Source organism: Oryctolagus cuniculus, chromosome 13 (assembly GCF_051225735.1).
Source record: "Oryctolagus cuniculus isolate XC-2025 breed Fujian yellow rabbit chromosome 13, ASM5122573v1, whole genome shotgun sequence".
Lineage (NCBI taxonomy): Eukaryota > Metazoa > Chordata > Mammalia > Lagomorpha > Leporidae > Oryctolagus > Oryctolagus cuniculus.
Window position 1 is genome coordinate 26,128,399 of NC_142879.1, and position 14,472 is coordinate 26,142,870.

General features: G+C 52.5%; 2 long non-coding RNA genes across 3 annotated transcripts; one reads left to right on the forward strand and one right to left on the reverse strand.

Annotated features, from left to right (window-relative positions):
• The first annotated feature begins 503 nt into the window (after positions 1 to 503).
• LOC149122523 (uncharacterized) lies at positions 504 to 3,144 on the forward strand. Its single transcript, XR_016219308.1, has 3 exons — positions 504 to 1,247; positions 1,779 to 1,935; positions 2,958 to 3,144. It is a non-coding gene; the product is annotated as an uncharacterized LOC149122523 (long non-coding RNA).
• Positions 3,145 to 4,210: 1,066 nt separating this feature from the next.
• LOC149122524 (uncharacterized) lies at positions 4,211 to 6,118 on the reverse strand. 2 transcript variants are annotated; one of them, XR_016219605.1, is made up of 3 exons: positions 5,948 to 6,118; positions 5,334 to 5,641; positions 4,211 to 4,404 (listed from the first exon to the last, which is right to left on the reverse strand). It is a non-coding gene; the product is annotated as an uncharacterized LOC149122524 (long non-coding RNA). The 2 variants fall into 2 exon arrangements; XR_016219604.1 differs by having other exon boundaries at positions 5,334 to 5,645; positions 5,948 to 6,117.
• Positions 6,119 to 14,472: the final 8,354 nt, after the last annotated feature.

A 14,472-nucleotide genomic window follows, 5' to 3' on the forward strand; every position in this document is an offset into this window, starting at 1 on the left:
TCTCAGCACCGCTGGCCTCCCTGGCTCTGAGCACAAGAAAGACTTTTGCTGGCCTGGGTAGGTCGTTCCCAGGAGTGCTCTCGCCCAGCGTCTGGCCTGGTTTTCTTCTCTTGGGTCTTTGCTCAAAGGGCACATCCTCCCACCATCCTCACCGAGGCCTTCCCTGCTGCGCCTTACAAAACGCCCCCCGGTTTAGTTTTCGCCCTCACACTGACTGCCGGCTATAAACTTGACCCTCTTCCCGTCCTGCAAGGCACTTGCCACGAGAGCGGGGCTTTTGCTGGCTCGCGGTGTTTCCCCAGTGCCCAGAGCGAAGCCAGCACATGGCAGACACTTAGTGCCGTGCGTTGTGCCCATTCAGTGGTTAGGTGTGAAGGTCACAGCTGCGAGGTGAGGCCGAGAGGGAGGGGCTCTGGGTCCAGGAAGTCTGGGCCTTTTGACAAGTCGCTTCTGAGCCCCGCCCCCTCCCTCCAAATCTCCCACCTGGGCGGAGCGTCAGAGCCGGCCGCGTGCACCTACCCCTGTCACCACCTTTTTTTCCTCCTGCTGCTGGGACCACAGAGGCTGCAGGGGAGGTCCAGAAGCCGGCAGCTTCTCCACGCCCCCGACAGGAACAGAGCAGCCACCCAGGCGCGGGAGGGGGTTGGCGCTGAACAGTGAGCCTGGGCCCCCTGCAGACCCTGTGGGATGCAGCCACCGGGAACCACGAGCCACGACCCCCGGGGGCAGCTCTCTCACCAACACTCCAGCTATCCAAACAACTGCACTATTTATTCAGCGTCTCCTTGGCCTACTGGGCTCCTCAAACTAAATTTGCCTTCTGTGCATTCCTTGAGGGTTTTAACAACCCCGCAGTGAGAACAACAAGCCTATTTCTACTAACAAGCCAAGGTGGAAATACCTTTCAAGGGCCCCTCCCTTTCCCGCTCAGCTGGACTTGCGCTGCACGGGGAAACAAAATGAATTCTGGCTCTGCTGCTGAGATGCACCTAAGTATTTAGCCTTGCCACAGCAGGGAGAGGAGAAGGTTCCATTCCCAGGCACGCAGGTGTTCAGGATTCTTTCCCACCTTCTCACGTGCTGGCTTGAGGGATTCCTGCCAGCTGCTGGCCCTCGAGGCCCTGTTTTGGAGGCCTTGCTTCAGGGCCTCCAGGAATACCCCAGGGCCTGCTGGGTCTGCTCTGCCATTGGCCACAGGTTCCTGAGTGTCTGACAAGAGCAAGGCTGCCAGTGACCGAGGAGGCCAGGTAGGGACACTCCCAGAAAGATCACAGCCCAGACAGGAGAATCAGCAATTCCAAGTCCCAGCCCAGCAGGCGTCTCTTCCCATCATCCCACTCTCTCCTGACCCAGGGAAAAGCTTTTTCCTTCCCCGGTCTCTGTTCATGAGAACCCTCACTCATGGGCTGATGGATTCGTGTGTGGGCAGAACATTTTCTGTCCATTTCTGGGAAGAGAAGGAGAGGCAGCTAGGACAGCAGGAAGCTGACAGGCGCGTATCCAAAGAGTTCCTTCTATACACAGGGCGACGCGGGTTAGCCTGGCATTTTGAAAACTGCCCCAGGACCTGAGCTTGGAATGCCAAGGCCTTGGCTTGAATTCCGACATGTCCTGTGTTGGCTGTATGGCTTCGGATGAGCCACGCAGCTTCCGCAAGTCTCCAAAGCTACATTTGTAAAACAGGGAAAGGGGACTTGGCTTCCAGGCTTCTGTAAAGACCGAACGGGAAGCAGGCACTTCACCCTTACCGTGTTAATAGTGAATCCCCTTCATCCAAGGTAGAAACCGTGATCGCCACGTGAACAGGTGATGATCGCGAACTGCGAAGAGGTTAAGTTGCAGGCAGCAGAGGGAATGTCTGACTCTAGCAGATCCCCACGCTGCACCCAGGGAGGTGATTCGCCAGCAACATCCAGGAACTGGGGGTTTGCCAAGGTGGGTCCTGACTCTCGGTGAGGTTTGGGCCACACGGAGCCCTGGTTCCTGGCAGGTTGAACCTCTCTTCCTCAATGTATCAGTTGATGAGTTTGGGCCTATTCCTCAGCTGGAGCCTGTAGGAGGATGAGCCCTGGGCCTCACAGTTACAGACACGACTTAGGAGGTCCACATCCCATGTTGGATTGCCTGGGTCCAAGTCCCAGCTCTGCTCCGGAGTCCAGCTTCCTGCCGGCACGCACTCTGCAAGGCCGCAGATGATGGCTCAAGTGGTTGGATCCCCGCCGCTCATGAGGGAGACCCCGCCCCAGTTGTTGCAGACCCTTGGGGAGTGAACCGGTGTGTAGGAGAGTCCTCTGCCTCTCAAATCAATTTTTCTTTAAAAAGGGTGTGAAACAGTCCTGGGGGAGGGGTGGCCGCCTCAGCCCAGTTTGCCCAGGACTTCTTCAGTTTTCCCAGGGAGAGTTCCCATCTCTGGGACCCCGCTGTCCCCAGGCGGGGCAAGCCTGGACAGTTAGAGACTGCAGTCCTTACCCGCACAGCTCACAGTCTCGCTAGGAAAGCGAGACTGAAACAAGTTGCTCGGGTCGCGGCTCCCAAAAGTGAAACCAATCCTTTGCCTTTGTGTGCTGCTTAGACATCTCTGGGCCCAGGGCACAGGCCAGCTGAGCACAGCCACAGCTCTCCCTTGGGCTCAAGTCCCACGCACCAGAGCTGGCAAAGATACTGGTACATGTCAGAATTTATGGGGGTGCAACTTCTGTGTAAGAATGCCCCCCTTTCCTAAGTGTGCACCCCACGGCTTTTGATAAATACATGTAGATAATCGCCCAGCGTCACCCCCAGGGTGCTCCTCTACCCCTTGGTGTCAATTCTTTCCCCTCAGCTCTCCACCGCTAGCAACCACAAGTCTTACAGTTTTGCCTTTTCCAAAACATGAATGCCTATTATGAAAACACTCTGCACGGATTTTTAAAACTATTTGTACCAAAATCCACTTACCTTTTCATTCTGTTTTCCAGGAAGTTTTTGAAGCACCCTCAAATAGGGTAACCCTGTTACGCTTCTGCTTGGCATGAAGTCTGTGGGCTGCGTCTATGTTGGGTGTCTCTGTCTTTTTCTAATGTGTAACCCATTGCATGAAAACGTTATGTTCATCTGCCCACTGGCTGATGGGTGTGCGGTTGCTTCCACTTTTTGTGTAAATAAAATAGCAGGGTGGATCCTGAGTCTGGTGGTTCAGACACTGGTTAGAATACCTGCGTCCCAAACCAGAGTGCATGGTTTCCATTCCTGGCTCTGGCTTCTGACTCCACCTTCCTGCTGAATGTGGACCCTGGGAGGCAGTGGTGGTGCCTTGAGTCATCGGGTTCCTGCCACCCATGTAAGATACCTGGGTTGAGTTCCAGGCTCCCCAGCTGTTGTGGGCATTGGGAGAGTGAGACAGCAGATAGAAGATTCATTCTCTCTCTCTCTCTTCTATAGTTACAAACATTTGCAAACAGATCTGTGTAGGCATAATTTTTCATTTCTGTGGCTGTATGTCTAGGAGCAGGGTTTCTGGGTTATATGGTAAAAGGACATTTTACTTTGTCAAAAACTGCCAAACTGTTTTTGCAGTCTCATAAGCCAAGTCTGAGAGTTTCAGTTGCCCCAGCTCCTCACCTGCACTTTTTAATTTTAGCCACTCTAGCGGATGGCTGGAGAATCTTTGTGGCTTTAATTTGCATTTCCCTAATGACCGATGGTGCTGAACTGCTTTCTTGTCTGATTCGCCATGTGTATCTTTTCTCTGATGGACAGTCTCTTCAGGTCTTTTCCTGACTTAAAACAACTGGATTCTTTAGTTCTAATTACTGCCTTTTTTTTTTTTTTTTTTTTTGACAGGCAGAGTTAGACAGTGAGAGAGAGAGAAAGAGAAAGGTCTTCCTTCCGTTGGTTCACCCCCTAAATGGCCGCTACAGCTGGCACGCTGCGCCCAATCTGAAGCCAGGAGCCAGGTGCTTCCCCCTGGTCTCCCATGTGGGTTCAGGGCCCAAGCACTTGGGCCATCCTCCACTGCCTTCCCGGGCCACAGCAGAGAGCTGGACTGGAAGAGGAGCAACCGGGACAGAACTGGCGCCCCAACCAGGACTAGAACCTGGAGTGCAGGCGCCGCAGGCGGAGGATTAGCCTATTGAGCTGCGGCACCAGCCCTAATTACTGCATTTTAAGAGTTCTTTACACAGTCTTTTTTCTTTTTTTTTTTTTTTTTTAAGATTTATTTATTTGAAAGGCAGAGTTACAGAGAGGCAGAGGTAGAGAGAGAGAGGTCTTCCATCCTCTCGTTCACTTCTCAAATGGCCGTAACAGCCAGAGCTGGGCCAATCCGAAGCCAGGAGCCAGGAGCCTCTTCCAGGTCTCCCGCGCGGTGCAGGAGCTCAAGGACTTGGGCCATCTTCCACTGTTTTCCCAGGCCATAGCAGAGATCTGGATCGGAAGTGAAGCAGGTAGGTTTCAAACCAGCGCGGATTGGAAGTGGAGCAGCCAGGACAGGAACTAGCGTCCTTATTGGCTCTGCTACACTACAACACGGGCCCCAGTAATTTCTTTCTTTATATCCCAAAGAGGAAATTGCTTGGGCCACTCTGACAGGACGTGTTAGCATGGGAGAAGGCAGGTTCTGGTGGCTGCAGAACCAGCACGGTGACCGTGACCGCCTTAGTCCTGCATGAGTTCAATCCCAGACCAGTGATGGTCCCTCCAGCCCCACAAACCCCAATACACCAGAAAAAGTCAACCTCTGCTGGAAGTCTTTTGACTCCACGGGTAGCCACAGAAGCATCTTATAGGGAACAAGAGATTCTGCTAACCCAGCATTATACACCCCAGGATCTGGAACTCTGGATTAATAAGGCAAACTGTTAGGCGATGGTAAACCTGTGTTCTTCAGGCACACTAAATATAGGCTTCCTTAACACAGAGCTCTGCTGTGCCACATTTAAAACAGATTTCCAGGCCGGCGCTGTGGCTCACTAGGCTAATCCTCTGCCTTGCAGCACCAGCACACCAGGTTCTAGTCCCGATCGGGGCGCCGGATTCTGTCCCGGTTGCCCCTCTTCCAGGCCAGCTCTCTGCTGTGGCCCAGGAGTGCAGTGGAGGATGGCCCAAGTCCTTGGGCCCTGCACTCACATGGGAGACCGGGAGAAGCACCTGGCTCCTGGCTTTGGATCACTGGCTGCAGCTCGCCAGCCACGGCGGCCATTGAGGGGTGAACCAATGACAAAAAGGAAGACCTTTCTTTCTCTCTCTCTCTCTCACTGTCCACTCTGCCTATCAAAAAAAAAAAAAAAACAACAACAACAAAAACAAAAACCAAACAAACAAAAACACACAAACAACAACAGATTTCCACTCACCAGAATCCATCTGCAGGGGAGGTGCCCCAGGAAGGGAAGACAGCGTCCCAAGGGAGGACACCTAGGGCAGGAACTGGGAGTTGATTGGCTTTCCCTGGCTTAAAGGTTTATGCATTTGGGGCCGGCGCTGTGGCTCACTAGGCTAATCCTCCGCCTTGTGGCGCCGGAACACCGGGTTCTAGTCCCGGTCGGGGCGCCGGATTCTGTCCCGGTTGCCCCTCTTCCAGGCCAGCTCTCTGCCGTGGTGGCCACTGGAGGGTGAACCGGCGGCAAAGGAAGACCTTTCTCTCTCTCTCTCGCTGTCCACTCTGCCTGTCAAAAAAAAAAAAAAAAAAAAGGTTTATGCATTTGTTTATTTGTTTGAGAGGCAGAGCAACAAAGAAAGAGGGAAAGACGGAGAGGGAGTGATCTTCTATCCAGTGATTTCCCCAAATGGCTACAACAGCCAGACAGAGCCAGGATACAGCCAGGAGTCAGGAGCTCTATCCGGTCTCCAACATGGGTAGTGTCGCTCCCCCTCTTCGTGGAGGAACGACACAGGACCCTGCGCTGTTCTTTCGCCTGCTCGGCCCTCCCCGGGTTTGCTGCTGGTTCTTCCCGGGTTGGCTACCGACCCTTCCACCTCCGTGGAAGGGCGGTTCCCCCTGCCACATTCCCCACTTCCGCGGGGGAGCGGCACACCGCCGGCCGGCTCTCTCGGGGGCTGCACAGGTGTTCCTTCAGATAGATGTTCCCCTTAGATGTTCCTGGTGCATGTTGTCTCTCTCCTCCTTTATAGTCCTCTTCCACCAATCCCAACTCTGCTACCCACACGCCGAGTACGCTGCTCTCCTCCAATCAGGAGTAGGTCCTACAGTTTATTGGTTGAACTGGAGGCAGCTGTGTAGAAGCTGTTTCTCCCTTCTCAGCGCCATATTGTGGGAGAGCAGATGGATGGAATAAGTCTTAATTCCAGTAACTTAGTCTAGTCCGGGTTGCTCCCCACAGGTAGCAGGGGCCCAGTTGCCTGGGCCACCTTCTGCTGCCTTCTTAGGTGCATTGGCAGGAAGCTGGATGGGAACCGTGGAGCAGCCTGGACTTGAACTGGCGCTGCAAGTGGAGTTTAGGCTGTTTTGCCACCATGCCAGCCCCCTCAACAATGGTCGTTTATTGAGCTTCTACTAAGTGCCAACCCTGGGCACACAGTCTGCATTACCACACTCAAACTCAATCTCCTAAGACATAAGTACTAACATCCTCATGCTTTAACACTTTTACTGATTGATTGATTAATATTTATGAGACAGAGACAGATAAAGAGAAAGAACTCCCACCCACGATTCACTCCCCAAATCCCCACAACAGGTGTGGCTGGGCCAGACTGAAGCTGAAGCAGGCAGGCATACAGGCTAAAATTGGTTAGATTTGTGAGCTGGAAGACCACGCCTTCGCCACGCCCCTGTGTGACTTCACGCCCTACCTGATACCTTCACCATGCCTCTGTGTGACCTTACACCCTACCTGATACCCCCACCACGCCCCCATGTGAAATCAGGCTCTACCTGACCCTACCTGAGCACCCACCTGGCCACAAGCCACTCCCCTGTGGAAAATATATATAAAGGCAGGGAGTGTCCCAAAAGGCTCTCGCTCTGCCTCTGCGGTGCTGCCGGTGATAAGCGGTGGATAGCAGCTCAAGGCGCTTGCTGCGCATGGCTGTGGCCTGCTCTCTGAGTGGTGTGGATGCTACCCTAGTTTCCAGACTTTCCCCTCTCTCCTACCTGAACCAAAGCCTTCACTTTCCTAGATATCTCTAAATAAAAGCTTAAAATGTACCATGCTGCCTCGTTTATCTGTGCCAGTATTTAGAATTCTCTAAATATTAGGCAAGAACCCTCTTGGGCTTATGAGTATTGGGGATTTAGTAATAAGCCTGTGGTAAAATCGTATGGCACCCCAAATTCCGGTAGTACATGTGGCACCCCGGATAGCAATACTATGGAACTTTAAGGGACCACATTTTAGTGTAAATTTGAGGGGGTCTTTTCTGATTTCAAAGCCAGGAGCCAAGAGCTCCAGTGGGGTCACCCACATAGGAGGCAGGAACTCAATTACTTGAGCCATAGGTGCTGCCTCCCCGGGCGTGCACTGGGGGGAAGCCGGGGGCAGGAGCCTAGGCCGGCCAATGTGGGAGGTGGATGTCCTAACCGGCCTCCTAGGCGATACAGGCGGAACACCTGCCCGCCCTTTGACGGTCTTGTTTTACAGGTCAATAATTTTGGTCACGATTACATAACCCATACATGCCAGAGCCAGCGCCCGGACAAATTCTCTTGTTCCAAAGTCCCTGTTCTCACTTGATTGTATTCCGCGGCCTCTCATTTTCCCAGGGAGGCGAAATCAAGCTGGACGACCTCTGCTCGTGGGGTCAAAGCATTGGCTCAAAGCTCCAGGCAGATGCTGACATCAAGGTCAACCTTTGAGAAATGAGGCCTGCCTTCCCGCTGCGGGGCATTGCCTGCGGGCCTCGCCAGGACCCGAGCTCCCGGCCCTCCCCTCGGGGTTCTGCACTTGCAAAACCTTGCTGCCCACAAACCCAGCCCAGCCCCTCCAGGCTGCTTCCACTCTGGCATTAGCGACCCCACCCAACGAAGGGCTGGGGGCTGTTCAAGCTGCTTAGGGGAGTGGGTGGGTGGGGGCCAGAAAATTGCTTCAGAGTCTGGCCAAAGGATGAAGAATTTGCTTCCAGGAGCTCACTCCTTCCCCAGCAACATCCATGTCTTTTCTCTACAAGCTGGGGGGTTCCTACCCCAGGGTCTTTGTCCCTGCTGTGGCCCCTGGCAGGCTCCTTCCCTAGGAACCTGAGGGGCTTGCTCTCACTCAACGTCTCATCCACTGAGGTCTCCCTGGCCGCGCCGAGCCCTCCCTGCGCCCCTGCACACACGCACACTTACTCATTTCCCTGCTTCGTTATTTTCTCCTTAGGATTTATCACTGATCTAACCCACACGCGGCTGCTTTTTCTCACCCTGTCATCCCTCGGCCCTGCTAGAATGTATAGAATGTACCTTTCACAGGGCAGGCATTTGTGTCTAGGGTTGCTGCTACATCCCAGCACTCCCACCAGCGCCTGCTGCCTCGCAGGCACTCAATAAAGTGTGGAGGAATGAATAAGTCAACTGCGCTTCAGAGGCGAACAGGGACACCCTGGGAAAACCCCATGCGGCTGACGTGTGGCCGTAAGGGAAAGATGAAGAGTTTTGGAGGCCTGTGTTTGAATCCGGGCCTAACCAGGAGAACATGCATCTTGTGACTGGTCAAAGAACAAGAGTATCGCCCTCCTGGGATTGCAGTGAATACACCAGTAATAATTGATTGAACATTTATTTAATGCCAGTTCCCCCGCAAGGCCTGAACATTATTTCTTAAAGCCCCACAACAATCCCACAGAGCATAGACAGCTGTTGTCCCCGGAGAGGCCCAAGTGATGCGCCCAAGGTGGCTGAAGTCAGGAACCGGGGCCGACAGCCCTTCTCTGTGTGGCTCTGCCCCCACACTGGCCACCACACTGGATGTAGAGTTCATTCGTGTACATGAAGTCCTGGATGGAGAGATGTGCCCCACGAAATGTCGTTTGGCTTCCGCTGGCAACACGCCTTCTTCGGCAGAGTTGCTCCTGACCCACAATGCGGAAGTGCTGCTCCAGCCACGGCAGACTGGGGACAGCCACGCCCCCCGGTGGAGGACCCACCTCTCCGCCCTCCCCAGCCTGGCCTCACTGCCCCCAGTCTTTCGAATTAGGATCTGTTTCATCACTCCACTCCCCCACCCCCCGCCAGGATCTCGCTTCACACCGGAACCTGGTACCATGTCACTCTTGCACAGGGTAAGTAACTTATAAGGACACAGTATTTTTATGTTAAGTTGAAAATCATTAAAATTTTTCTATAGGCTCCTTTTCAACATCATCTCACATTCCGACTTTCCAAAGGTACCAAATGGCGTATCTGTTCCCTTGACTTGCATTCATTTCAGCAAGAGAAGGTACCTGTGGGCCCAGACACCCAGATTCATTGTATATGAAGGCAGCTTCAAAAAGTTCATGGAAACACAGAATCAAAAGTGTGAGTTTATTTTGGTGCAAAAACAATTTTGAAATCCATGTCTCGTTTTTTCATCATAGACATTTTCTACATGTTATGAAACATAGTATTTTTTTTTGCACCAAAATCAGCTCATACTTTTTATTCCATTTTCTCATGAACTTCTTAAAGGACCTTCATACATGTATATAATTTTAAAATATAGGTCATCCCTGTGTCCCAGCATCCAGACAAGAAGTGCTCTCAGGACCTAATATATTCAATTTTTAATTTTTCAAAAAGATTTATCTACTTACTTGAAAGACAATGATACAGAAAGAGAAGGAAAGAAAGATGTCTTCCATCTGTTGGTTCACTCCCCAAATGGTTGTAATGCTGGAGCTGGACCAATCTGAAGCCAGGAGCCAGGAGTCCCCTCTGGGTCCCCTATATGGGTGCAGGGGACCAAGCACTTGGACCATCCTCTGCTTTCCCAGGTACACTAGCAGACAGTTGGATCAGAAGTGGAGCAGCTGGGAATTGAACCAGCGGCCATATAGGATGTCAACACTACAGGTGGAGGCGCAGCCGTCTACATCACAATGCTGGCCCTCAACTTTTAAATTTTTTTGGGGGGGAAAAGCAACTATTTATTAGAACCAATACAAGAGTATGAAAAGAGGGAAAAGAGGAGGGTGGAAGAGTGGGAAAGAATGAGGTCTGTGTCAGAAGTCAGTTCTGGAAACACATAAATGCCTACTTTTAAACATTTACATTTAAAAGGCGAACATATACATAGATCACTTATCCTTTAAAAAGAAATAAAAGCAGACCTGTTTGGCTGAAATAAAAGCAAAAAAACACAAGCAGGCGCCACGGCTCACTAGGCTAATCCTCCGCCTAGCGGCGCTGGCACACCAGGTTCTAGTCCCGGTTGGGGCGCCGGATTCTGTCCCGGTTGCCCCTCTTCCAGGCCAGCTCTCTGCTGTGGCCAGGGAGTGCAGTGGAGGATGGCCCAGGTGCTTGGGCCCTGCACCCCATGGGAGACCAGGAAAAGCACCTGGCTCCTGGCTCCTGCCATCGGATCAGCGCGGTGCGCCGGCCGCAGCGCGCCGGCCGCGGCGGCCATTGGAGGGTGAACCAACGGCAAAGGAAGACCTTTCTTTCTGTCTCTCTCTCTCACTGTCCACTCTGCCTGTCAAAAAATAAAAATAAATAAATAAATAAATAAAAATAAAAAAAAGGCAAAAAAACACAACCGAAACTCCCCTACAAACCAAAAAGTCAATAGAGAATTTCCCATTTCCATTCAGGAGCCTGGCTAGAGTGAGACCCCGCGACCCAGGGGCGGCGCTGAGCGCTGCAGGGCAAGCCTGTGCCCGGGGTCGCGGGTCACAGCCTGCAGAAAGTTGGGGAGAGGCCGGGGCCAGGCCGGCCTGGCCACTTGGCGGCCATCAGACTCCGCTCTCTCCAACCTCCAGGGCTCCACAGAACCAGCCAGCACCACCATTGCTAATAGTCCACGAGACACAGAAACCGGGAATGGACTGCCAGGGGCCATGACCTTGTGCTTTTTCACAGGTTACAGAACTAGGGCCAAGGGGAGGGGCAGAACCAAGAGCCCTATCGGGAGGAGGAGCTGGCTGAGACCCTAAACTGGGATGGAAAGAGTAAGGCTCTTGAGCCCACACGGGGCAAACAGAAAGAGTCTGGCAAGTTTTCTCAAACCAGGAGGGGGAGAGTCAAGGTCAGGTGTGGACGGCAGACATGTAGAGAGATGACAGATGCTGAATTCATCAACTTTTAATTTTTAAAAAATATTTATTCATTTGAAAAGCAGAGTGACAGAGAGAGAGAGAGAGAGAGAGAGAGAGAAGTCGTCCTCTGCTGGTTCACTCCTCAAACGGCTACAACAGCTGGGACTGGGCCAGGCTGAGCCAGGGGCTTCTTCCAGGTCTCCCCTGTGGGTAGCAGTGGTCCAAGCACTTGGTGGTCCATTGGCCATCTTCTGCTGCCTTCCTGGGTGCATTAGCAGGAAGCTGGACTGGAAATGGAGCAGCCGGGATTCGAACCAGCCTTCGTATGAGATGTCAGTCTTGCAGGTGGCAGCCTAGCCCACTGCACTGCACCACCAGCCCTAGGACCAAATACATTCAACATGATGAGCTGGCTTTTTAAAAAATGCACATAGAAAATGTTAAATGTTTAAATTATGCAGTAAGAGAGAAGGCTTCAGGTTGCTCCACAAACCCCGCACAAGGCAGGAGCAGCCTTTATGGCCGCTGAGTGAAAATCCGCATTGGATAGAATTAGCGCCTTCCCTTCCCTTTGAGCTGCGGATTTAGGACGAGAGCAGACACGTTCATGTCCTCAAAGATAACGGTTCTCAAGCCGACGCCGCGCAGCCAGCCTGGGCAGCCGGCCGTGGAGCGAATCTGCAGAATCATTATTTATTTTTGTGCTACTCATTAACTCATATTTCCAGTAGGTGTTTCTTCTGTGACTTGCCTCACAGTTACAATGGAGACAGGGGACACAACTGGAAACGGCGAGGCGATCAAAGGCATTAGAGCAGTGAGTGTGGCAATGGCCACGTCTGAGCTCACCCGGCTCCCACGCTCCGGAGCTCGTTCACTCCCTGCGCACTCAGGGGTTCTCACCTTCATTTTTCAATACAAACTGGGATCGAAATTACATTCTCCACTGAGTTGGTGGTGGTGTGTGTTTGTTTTAAACAGCAGCAGGGCAGGCGTTTGGCAGAGCGGTTAAGACAACCACATCCCATGTCATAGTGCTGGGGCTTGTGTCCCAGCGCCACTTCCGGCTCCACCTTCCTGTCCTGAGAGGCAGCAGGTGACTCTGCTCCCCATGTGGGAGACCCGGATGGAGCTCCTGACGCCTGGCTTTGGCTCAGCCCAGCCCTGGCTGATGCAGGCCTTTGGGGAGTCAGCCAGCAGATGGATGATCTTTGTCTTTCAGTCGTTCAAATAAAATGAAAATAAGTGAATAAATAAATAAAAGAAAGGCAATTGTTTTTTAAAGCAGGAGAGTGGATGGCTTCATTTCTTTTGCACCGGCCTCTCTGGATCACAGGTGGGAGGGGCATTGCATCTCTCCCCAGATCTCCTTCCTCCCCCAGGGAAACCCCTCCTGCTCCTCACTGCCATCCTTTGGTCCCAGGCCTGCTGGGGAGAGGATGAGGGGCAGGACCCTGGAGGAGACAAGAGGGTGAGCTGAAGGTCCTCGTGTCAGGGCTCGCTCTGAAGCCACCACTGCTGGACCTCGCCACTCGGGAACTCTCACTGGGGTTTCTGCTATATGAAAACTGTGAAGGCACAGGTGTCTATTCTACACAAAGGGGCTTCCGGAAGGTTAAGGAAAATGTATGTTGTCGCTCCCCGTCTTCATGGGGGAACGACACTAAACCCTGCCTAGGCTTCATATCCGAGTCACGGCACCATTATGTTGCTCCCCCTCTTCGTGGAGGAACGACACAGGACCCTGCGCTGTTCTTTTGTCTGCTCGGCCCTCCCCGGGTTTGCTGCTGGTTCTTCCCGGGTTGGCTACCGACCCTTCCACCTCCGTGGAAGGGTGGTTCCCCCTGCCACTTTCCCCACTTCCGCGGGGGAGCGGCACACCGCCGGCCGGCTCTCTCGGGGGCTGCACAGGTGTTCCTTCAGATAGATGTTCCCCTTAGATGTTCCTGGTGCATGTTGTCTCTCTCCTCCTTTATAGTCCTCTTCCGCCAATCCCAACTCGGCTGCCCACACGCCGAGTACGCTGCTCTCCTCCAATCAGGAGCAGGATCAGCTCCTGGAAGTCATCACTCAAGTTGGCAAGAGGCAGCTGCGTAGAAGCTGTTTTCTCCTCTCCCAGCACCATATTGTGGGAGAGCAGATGCATAGAATAAGTCTTAATTCCAGTAACTTAGTCTAGTCCGAGTTGCTCCCAGTTGCTCCCCACATATGTTATGAAAAAAAAATCTGTGTGTGAATTTCCAAAATGTTTGCACCAAAATAAACTTATCTTCTAATTGTGTTTTTCTACAAGTTCTCTGAAGAAACCTTGTATCGCCAGGGTTAGCATAAGGCATGTGTCCAGTAAATATTGTAAGAAAGAAGGCAGGGGGACTGATGCTGTGGCGTAGTGGGTAAAGCCACTGCCTGCAGTGCCACCATCTTATATGGGCACCAGTTTGAGTCTCAGTTGCTCCACTTCTGATCCAGCTCTCTGCCATTCCCTGGGAAAGCAGTAGAAGATGGCCCAAGTCTTTAGGACCCTGCACCTGCAAGGGAGACCTGGAAGAAGCTCCTGGCTCCTGGCTTCGGATCAGCACAGCTCTGATTATTGTGATCATTTGGGGAGAGAACCAGCAGGTGGAAGACATTCTCTCTCTCTCTCTCTCTCTCTCTCTCAGGTCTATTTGTTTTATTTGAAAGGAAGTATGAAAGAGAGAGAGAAAAAAAGAGAGAGAAATGCCTGCAACAGCCAAGGCTGGGCCAGGCCAAAACCAAGAGAGAGAAAAAAGGAGAGAGAGAGATCTTCCATCCCTTGGTTTACTCTCCAAATGACTGCAATGGCCAGGCCAAAGCCAGGAGTCAGGAGCCAGGAGCCAGGAGCTTCTTCTCAGCCTCCCATGTGGGTGCAGGAGCCCAACCACTTGGCCCATCTTCTGTTGCATTCCTATGTGCACTGACGGGTAGCTGGATCAGAAGTGGAACAGCCAGGACTCCAACTGGTACCCATATGGGTTGCTGGCATTGCAGGCAGGGGATTTAACCTCCTGAGCCACAGCACCAACCCCCTTAAACTCACTCTTGAAGGTAGAGTAGGAATTGGCTGTGGTCTGAGTGTACAGACGTGAAGTATGCACACAGATCAATTAGCACATGTAATGAAATGGAGCCTGACTCAGTAAAGTCATCTGGGGGCGTACAAGTGGTCCAGTATGGCAGGAACTGAAGGTAGAAAGGTGGCAGGGGCGACTGGAGGAAGAAGGGAGCTGGGTGGCCAGAACTGGAAGAACTGAGTTTTCTCCGGGAACTCACATGCTGACTCAAGGCTTGGACAGTGGCTTG